The following is a 9,644-nucleotide window of genomic DNA, read 5'->3' as shown; positions in this document are numbered from 1 at the left end:
AGCCAGCCTACCAGCAGCAAGTATGTGGAGAACTCAACAGGAGAGAACAGATGGGAGAAGCCACTGTTTCTAATACAGCCCTAAGGCATCTCTGTTCCTTTGTTCGGGAATTCATTCGTAACCTTCCCTGGTCCAGCTGCTCAGACCAGGACTTGATTCTCCTCACAGGCCCACAGGACCGACCTTCCTTGGACAGAAGGACCACCTGGGGAGAAGGCAAGTGGCTTCAACCATGAGAACCACTCTGCCTGTCTAAAGAAACCTCTCATGGGCCAAAGCCCATAAAGTCAGAAGAGCGACACGGGAAGCATAACTCAAGAAACCAGCTGAAGAGTCATCAGCAAAGAATTTTATTCAAATATACCATTTTCTACCCAGAAATGGAGAAGTGGGAAACCTTTTGGAGCTCTCAGTTCAGTCCAGTCCAGTCCCATGACTTCTGTAGTCTCCCAACAGGCTCTCACATCCCTTTGTGTGCAAAGAGTTCCTTTGTGCTAGAAAGCCCCCAAAAGGGTTAACTTAGTTTGCCTTGGACCTAGCAGTCCCTGAAGACCCCTGCATTGGGGTTGTCCTCACTCATTCACCACACTGGATTTCCAGGAGTTGGCTTAAATGAGAAAGAATATCAGTAAGTGTCCTTAAATCTAAAAAAAGTTGTGATGTGCTAAAACTTCAGCAATTAACTTCCATTTCTTGCTCAACCTGTTTGAAAGTGAAGCCAGAACGGATCTAGAGGTGATCAGCAGTGCGAGGTGAATTATCCAGAAACCTTCCCAGATACATCATTAACCGATGGAAGTTAACGGCATCTTTGAAGACATCCACGCTGCACAGACAGTGCGGGTGTGGATATATTATATATATATATATACACCATATTACAGACACTGTGCTACTGTTTACTTCTATTAAAATTCAATCATCTTTTGTGTCTATTCATTTTCAATAAACGTTTAATACTTTTCTTCTTTTAGAAGCCAGAAGTGATTAGTTCCATGCCTCCCCCAGCATGGCAATGGCAGAGTATTTCATAAGTGTTTCAGAAGGAAAGCCTGCAGATTCACATCAAACTGCTTTCTGAGTTGAATAAGTAATTGCAGATACGTCAATTAGTCGGATTTTTCAATCTTGAATATTCATAAGTTAGTGTCAGATGATGCTCATGGAAGTCAAGCAACGGGATTTTGAAAAACTGTGCTCTGTTCTTGTTTTGTAGTTCATCCTGGACTTCCACAATTTCAGGATAGGGACCTCAGAGAAGAAAATGATGAAGCAGAAGTGCAGAGAAGAAAGGGGATAGAAAGGAGGAGAGTTTGTTCTTTCCATTAATATTAAACTGTCCATTTCCCAGCTGCAGGCTCATGAAAAGGAGACTTCTTGGTGATTACCCAGTAATTCAAACCTTACAAACCCACCTCAGAACACACAAAGACAAGGTAAAAAAGGATTTTTTTATTGCAGTTTCATGAAATCTGATCCACAGCAGAGCTTGAAGAATTCACTAAGCTTTTGAACACATATGCAGACTGGTATCAATTTCTTCTTTTATTTCTTCCTTACCAGATGAACAATATATATGAACAATATCACGTGCGTGTGTATGTGTGCGCGCGTGTGTGTAAACATGAGTAGCTTTCATAAATGGAAATGCCAAAGAATATAAGTAATAGTCTGGTTTCTATAAAAGGCTCTGTCTCACAAAACAATCTGCTGTGCAAACCCCAAAACAAATCCCTGAAACAATATTCACACGTTAACGTTACAGGTTATGCTTGCCTTTTACCTTCTTACCTATTCCAAATAGAAACCAAGAAAAATTGAATCAAAGATGAACCCAAGTAGCAAATTATCTTCGCAACCCTCAGGAGTTGTTACCACAGAAGGTATTTAGAGTCAAAGTGTTCCCCTCCCAAGCTAGTTCGGGGCTGTGGCACTGCCTATGCCCCATTATAACCCTCCTTCACCCTTCTTTACCTTTAGAGAACCCGGAATGGAAAGGTTGTAGTTTGGTCCCTCTGGTGTAATTGCGCCTGTAACACACAGATGTAACGGGGACTGAATTTGCCGTAGTTCCTTGTATCTCCCAGTTACCTATGAAAAGCCAAAGATATTGACAAATTAAGTCCTGCATCTCCTTTAGGTTCAGTGAAAGCTTACGTGAGAAACAAGCAACATCATCTTGCCTTTTTTATACACTATCAAGCATTTTTAATCAAGCATATTTATTATTTTTTTATCAAGCATAATTATTTTGCTGGATTTTGGGGAAAGGTGCTGTGGATTATATTCCTGTAATAGTTTTGTTCATTTATGAATCTGTGTTCTCTTGGATGTTTTAGAGAAACAAAACATATATATAAGTACAAATTAATGAATAATGCTATGGTTTTCTTTTTCACTTTTAACACTGCTATTGGCCAGCTGTTAAACAATCATTTGGATCTGGTGTAACTTAGATTTGGTATGTGCCAGTATTTTTAATCATCACCACCCTCTCCTTGGGCTCCAGGACCAAAACAGGGTGAAATTTTAGCAGTTTTCAATATATCTGAACATGAAAACCTCAAATAGTTCATAAAAAGCAGAAACAGCTCAAATGTTGGTGGTGAAAGTGAATGAAGTAACACTTGGCTATCAGAGTCCACGGGCACATTTCATACTTGTTGAAGAGAAGAGCAAGCCCCCAGACAACGATTTTATTTTCTATGATTCTTGAAATCCAGAGAAATTAGCTCCTTTGCATATTAAGTGCACAGCACAGGCTGAAATGATCTCCATGTTCCCTGGGTTATTCACATCAAAAGAGGCAGAAAAGTTCCACAAAACTGCTGAATGTTTGAATGTGTTGATCGAGCATGGCTGATACGGTACACCACTGGGATGATACTTAATTCTCCAATATGTGCTCAGTAAATATGTGGAGAGAGAGAACCATTTTATTCATCTTTTGTGTTAAGTATGAACTTCTAATGTAAAGATCTACCCAGAGAACAGAACATCACACGTGTTTGTTTTATAAAACTGTGTAAAGGTTTGCCAAAGCTGTCACAGTATGATAGCTTCAGCCATTTGTTTTCCCAGATCTTCACTTTGAGTGCTACTGCTTGCTTGGGAATGTGATTTTTATTTTTTTTTCTTTTAAGAACAGAATTTAATAAATGTAAAAACGTTGAGAGTTCTGAAGAGGTTATTTGCCCTAATTATAGTTTATTGCTGGCTGAAGCCAAAGTCTTTCTGCTGATGCACCTGTGCAACCCCAAGCCTGCAATTCTAGGCCTACAGCTCATGAAATGCAGCCTCACTGGTACAGCTTCACAGAACCACATTTTGACTAATCCTAAAACCAAAAGAAACAAATGTGTTAAATAAGCCTGTTGAAGTCGACAGCAGTCTGCATATGTCAAACCAACTCAGGAATTATCAGCAACTCCATACTGGGTTCATCCTTTTTCTGTAACATATTGCTGAGTGTTGTGACCCTGCAAATAAAAGCAATTTTGATTCTGCTAACAGCAGTTTTGATTCTGCTAATGTGATTGCTGGTTTGTTTTTTGGTTTGTGGGTTTTTTCGTTTTTGTTTTTGTTTTTTTTTTTAGCATAGCGCTAAATGCTAAAAGTGGCAGCGAAGGCACCGTAGCAGTAAAATTCATGCCCTCAAATCCCTGCACCCACATCATGTAGAGACAGATCTGCCCATGTGGAGCTTTGTGTAGGATCAGGGTCCAGTTTAGCCTCACATCCACCGATATCCCCAGTCCTCAAGCTGTTTTTCTCCTGGTTATTGACACATACAGGACGTAAGAGTCACATTCCTGATGTGACACTTGACTGAACCAGCAATGGTGACTTTCGGCTATCCTTCAAATGATAAATAACTGAGGCTACGTACTTTTTTTTTTTTTTTTTTTCCCCCACAGACCGGGTTTTCTGGTAACATTTAGTTTCAGTCAGATAGCTTAAAACAACCAGTTCTAGCCATGCTAACCAAAGAAGTGAGGGAGACCCCACATGCTGTGGGTATTCATGTGTCTATCAGTCATAATTTTAACCCATTACCCAATTATCGACCAAATTTGACAAAAAAGTAGCAATTCCAGTTCTATAGGTGAAAATACATGGCCGGGGAGAAGAGGGGGGCTGTGCCTGAGCTTTTCTGCATGAGAGGCAACATGAGTTCAACCCCTAGCCAGCCCCAGAGAAGGCACACATGAGAGCACCTGTGTGTGTGAGAGCGAGCGAGAGGCTGTGAAAGCCCCTCCGGTGGAAACAGCATCAGGGAGATCTGAAACCACATGAGACACCAGAGAACGAAGTCATAAGAACTAATATGGAAGAAACCAGTACTTACAAACATGTTGGTTTTTTGTTGGTTTTTTTTCCATTGTATGAACTAAGATTCAGAACGGTGCCTCGCTGTGCGCCCTTTACAGATAATTTCCGATACTCTGAATTGCATGTGTACACAAACTGGAAGCCAGAGTACTTACATGTGTGAGCAACCATCTCATCATCAGCAAGAGCAATGAACTAATCAAAGTTTTGTTCTTACAAAGTTTTATTTTTAAGCTGAACCTGTTCAGGTTCTCCCTGGCCACTTCATGGATGACCTGTGTCACAGGAGGCTGCAAAGCATCCTTGCCTCCTCTCCAAAGAGAGGAGGAAATCGTGGTTCTCACTGGAAAAAGAAAGTGATGGGGGAAAGCAGAGCCACAACTTGGGTTTCATGGGAGAAGGAGAGTGAGAAAGCAAGGACAGACTGTGTTACAGGAGTAACTGTAGCAGATTGCTGGCTTCAGCACACAGCAGTGACCCTCCCTATCTTGTAGCTCTGTGCTGGAAGATGTCCCCAGTGAGCTCCTCTGCATCTCACAGGACAAATGTCCTTTAGAAGGTGAAAAGAACTGAGGCAACCAAACACAACAGAGTAGCCTTGGCTCTCTGTGGTGCTGGAGACTCCTTCCAGGAGAGCTGCAGAAACACCTATTAGAGGTATCATGGAGGGAAAGAGAGAGTTCTTGCTGGCAGGAGACCTGGGTGACAAACAGGTCAGTAAGCCTTCCTTTGAGACTTAGAACCGTGGAATTCACAGAACATCTCAAGTTGGAAGGGACACATAAGGATCATCCCTCCCTTCCATTGAGCTATAATTACTTTCATTCCCTCCCAACTGAAAAAGAGAGACAAATAAAGCTTTTGTTTTGCACTTGTGACCCATGCATTCCTCTTTCATTCTGCAATAATGATTTAGAGCTCATCTCACTCACCTGAGCAATTCTTACTCATCTGTATGGCACAAGAATGAAAGTCTGCAGAATGAGGTTCGTAGTCAGAAATTCCACAGAAAGACTAAACATCCTGCAGAAGGAGGAAGGATTCTTCAGAAAGGCTTCAAAGCTGCCTTGGTCACGTATCTGTTGAAAAAGACCAAACAAAAGCGTCTCTTTCCCATGATATCTTGCCCCAAAAATCTTTCCAGCTACACAACAATAACTATATATAACTAGAAGCAAAATAAGGGAGTACTATTTACCAACTTAATTTCCTGAATAGCCCTTTGTTACGAGCTGTGTGAAACCTGCCAGTTAGATTAATTGATGATTTTGAAAACCAACAGAATGGGCAGAACTATACAGTAATTGTATATGTTACTGTAAGTATATAGGGAAAATCATGATTCTGTAACATAAGTTACATTGTTTAAGTAAGTCTTACACAGCCACACAAGTAATGTTTCACTGCAGACATTCTTAAGGTTAATCCATAATGTAACTAGCTGCAGTAAGAGAGAAGGGGGGGGGAAACCACCCAGTTTGTAGCTATCCTGTATCTCAGACAGGGTGATATAACATAACATATGTTTTAAAATGATAAAGACTTCCAAGAATAAGACGCAGTTTCCAGAAAAATATTCATACACGCCCAAACAAAGGCAAAATCCTGTAATAATTGAATAATTGCAGCTTTCTGTATCCAAGAAGTTAAAAAAAAAAAAATCCAGCCCAAACCAGCCCTTTTCAGTAGCTTAGCTGGTCAACACTCTTATACACAAAGCCCAGTGCTCTTCCCTAAAACCTAAGAATTAATCAGCATTATGTAAGAGATTTTTATAACACTCTAAAAATACATTGTGAATTCCTTTCCAGTGTCGGACTGAGAAGCTTTAAAGTACTGCCACCCCTTCATCCCCCTTTTTAACAAACACTGGATCTTCATTTCTGATACTAGAAACTTAAATTTGTCTCAGTATTTGTGCCTCGAATCTCATTAATTACAACACTGGCCTCATGAGATACAAGCGCTGCTGCTAAGAGCAGTGTTTGTGCTCAAAATGATTGGAGCAAGGGCACAGATACACAGATATTATACATGTATAAACACTTTAAGAAAGAATTAACAACACATAAAACTTCACAAGACTATTTGGATGTTTTTTCACGCTAATTTACCTGCTTACTAAGCAAACTTTCGTATCCACGTGATAACGTTTTGTTTGCGTGATCCTGATAGATAATACACCATGATGACAGCATTCCTGCCAAGGCACTGGTAACAGTAGCCTGGCAAATCTACAGCACAGTCCTGTGAGTACCTTTCTCCTTTTTGTGCTCTATTTTTCATATGCATAATAAATAAGTACTAGCACTATTTCTGTATTTTCCACTGAAGGATCTCTAAGCAAAATTACAAAGTCATCACCTGAATGTTAACGATAGCCTGGGAAGCAGACCTGTACAGAGCAGGAGTTTTAGCATTGCTACTGGGGGCAGAGCCATCCTCCGCAGGTCCCAGTGTCCATCCCTGCCCTCCCAAAGTTCCTTCCACTCAGCCCCAACTCACAGTTCGATCCATGAACGTGCAAGGCACTTGCAGTCCTTCAGACCAAAACAAATCACAAGAATGCAAATAAAGTACGTGAAGAACAATAAAAAAGCATTTTCAGCTGTGAAATTTTGTCATGGAATTCGTATCTAAGGATATTACAGCAATCCCATCCTTGCATTTTTAGGAAACACCTCAACATTGTCCTATCCCAGAACAAACCTTCTCCCCATACAAGGCTGACACAACACTGACATAGCCATCTTCTCAAAATAACCCCCCACCCTTCAAACCACAAACAAATCAATCAAAACTATTGAGGCAAACAAGAGATTTCACAGGGGAAAAAAACGAAGAAGATGCAAAGATGACTGCCTTGCCCAGGAATGATTTCACCATTGTTATCAGTTTCATGTGAAAGCCCTGCTGATACTACGGCTGATGGCTGGCTGTATGGAGCCTTGAAGGGGTGGTAGTCAAGGTATCTGATGGGATGATAACAGCTCTTCCACAAGGGCAAGCAAATATTTAGATGAAAATTGTGCTCTGCGTTACAATCATCCTGTCCCAAACTAAGTGTCAACTATCCTTTGTGTGTATCCTTTGTGTGTTTGCCCACGGATACCCATGTTCACTCTTTTCCTTCCCTCTGCAACTCTTTATTTTTTTTACATTTTACCCACAACCCAAGTCCTTCTTTGTTCTCTGTCCTGATTCTTTCTCTGCCTCTCTTTGTACCATTTTCTGCTACCTGTATTCACACTGAATGCAGTAAGTCACATGGCTAGCCTCCACCTGAACTCCATGGTACAAGACATGTAAGCATTTTTCTGTACGAATGAGGGAAAAATACCTCCCTTTGGTTCATGCTTCATTAACGTGCCCTTCTCAGATTCTCTCCCTATTCTCTCCCCCCTTTTATCACCCAAATTCACCCTGCATTGTTCTTGTAAATCTTTCTTTTATTTTGTCCTCACCCATGGCCATTTTCACCTCCTTCATTTCCTCCCTTATCTTCTCCTACCCTTCCCTTTTGCTCCTTCCTTGCTCATTTGCTCCTGCCATTTCCCACTTACTTTCTTCCCCTGCAATAACACGCAATTCCCCCCTCAACAGCCACCGTGCTCCTCGTTCATCCTCGGGTTTTGCTGGGGTAGCTGGGAAGTGAGTGGGAGCTTTGGTTCTGCCATGACGTGGACACCAGGATGACCACGGCCAGCGGGGCCGCATGGAAAGCACTTCTTTCACCAGACCCACTCCAACCACTCTCTCCCACCCACCTGTCAATAAAAAAAATAATAAATATATATAGAGAGAGGGGTGAAAGCCGGAGACGGGCAACCAACTTTGGCTCAAGACGGCTTTTGTTGCAGCAAGTTGCTCACCCCACACACCCCATGCCATGGTGGGGAATTGCACATCTGTAGCTACAGGCACCTTGGGCTCTTCAGCCCCTCAGTCCTTCCTCTTGTCTCTGCTCCTCCATCGTTAATTTGTTCCAGTCGCTCATCAAGACTCTCTTAATCTCCCCCCATCCCCCCACCCCCCAACAATTTCACCTCACCAACCATTTCCTTCATTCTAGCAGCTCAAAATCCAGAGGATTTTTTTTTTTTTTTCCCTTGCAGCTTCAACAATGATAAACAGATGCTGGTGGGCTGTTGCCTCGCACAACTTGCCTCCTCGCGTTTTGCGTGGCGCGGGTTGTTCCTGACCTTTGCCTGCTGACACAATAGGGAGATGGCTGTATTTGGCTGTATTTACAACCCCGGGCTGACCAAAAAAACGCCCTCCGAGGGCTTGACATTAAACACCAAGAGCCCCCTCGGTTTATACACGTGAGGGGGTTTACAAGGTTAGTCAGAGGTTTGTAAAGAGAAGCAGGTATCAACGTCTGCAAAATTTGGGATTATACTTTTAGCAGCAAGGGCCAAAAAAAAAAAAAATCCAGAGAACGGGGTACTTAAAAAAAAAAAAAAGGCAAGTAATAAATGGTCCCAGTGGTTGTCTTGTCCCAAAGCGGGGTGGTTTACCCAGTCTGCAAGACGCCAATGTACACACAGAGGGTAGATCAGCCGCTCTCTTCCCATCATCTCTCTGGAGCACACAATTATTTGCAATGTACCTTTAAAAAAATCAAAGCATTTCCTTGAATTTTCTTTAGACGGGTTTTTTTGGGGGTTGTTTTTTTGTTTTTTTTTTTTTTTTTTTTTTTTTTTTTTTTTTTTTTTAAGCTTTTCTAAGGCAGGCCGTGTTGGTTCAGGAACCGTTTCCCCCCCGCCTCCAGCCGCTGAGGGCCGGTCTGGGCTCCGGCCCGGGAGGCCCAAGTTGCCCTTGGGCTACCGGAGCGTGGCCGTGTCGCCGCGGGCGAGTCCCCTCCACACGGGGCTGGCCCTCCTGTGACGGGGAAGGTCCCCTCGGCCCGTCCTTGCTCTTTCGTTGCCCGGGGGGAAGGCTCTGACCCTGAGCGCTGGGGAAGGGGGGGCGGTGGGGTGACTAAGGCGAGCCCCGAGGGCGCTGAGGCGACTTGGGGGCGACGGGCAAGCGGGGGGTGGCTCTGAGGCCGGGGCGAGCCATGAGGGGGGCCGCGGCGACTGTGGGGCGGCGGGCAAGTGTGTGTGGAGGGTGGCTCTGAGGGGCTGGGGGGTGCCCTGCGGGGCGCTGAGGGAACGGGGAGCGCCTCTGAGGGGCTGAGGGGAACCCTGAGGGCGCTAAGGCGAGTGGGGGGCGGTGGGCAACTGTGTGCGTGGGGTGGCTCTGAGGGGCTGAGGCGAGTGGGGGCCGGCGGGCAGGGTGGGGGGGTGGGTCTGAGGGGGCGGGGCGAG

General features: G+C 43.6%; 1 long non-coding RNA gene across 7 annotated transcripts; it reads right to left on the bottom strand.

The window, feature by feature from the left end:
• Window positions 1–373: 373 nt before the first annotated feature.
• LOC106898908 lies at window positions 374–8,944 on the bottom strand. Of its 7 annotated transcripts, XR_001413994.1 has the most exons (4): window positions 5,531–6,354; window positions 5,265–5,411; window positions 1,975–2,091; window positions 374–1,251 (listed from the first exon to the last, which is right to left on the bottom strand). It is a non-coding gene; the product is annotated as an uncharacterized LOC106898908 (long non-coding RNA). The 7 variants fall into 7 exon arrangements; XR_001413992.1 differs by lacking the exons at window positions 374–1,251; window positions 5,531–6,354 and adding an exon at window positions 8,853–8,944 and having other exon boundaries at window positions 1,431–2,091; XR_001413993.1 differs by lacking the exons at window positions 374–1,251; window positions 5,531–6,354 and adding an exon at window positions 7,896–8,093 and having other exon boundaries at window positions 1,431–2,091.
• Window positions 8,945–9,644: the final 700 nt, after the last annotated feature.

Source organism: Calidris pugnax, unplaced genomic scaffold (assembly GCF_001431845.1).
Source record: "Calidris pugnax isolate Ruff unplaced genomic scaffold, ASM143184v1 scaffold326, whole genome shotgun sequence".
In the NCBI taxonomy this organism is placed as follows: domain Eukaryota; kingdom Metazoa; phylum Chordata; class Aves; order Charadriiformes; family Scolopacidae; genus Calidris; species Calidris pugnax.
Note: the sequence above shows the minus strand (reverse complement) of the source record. Positions and strands in the feature narration are given on the sequence as shown.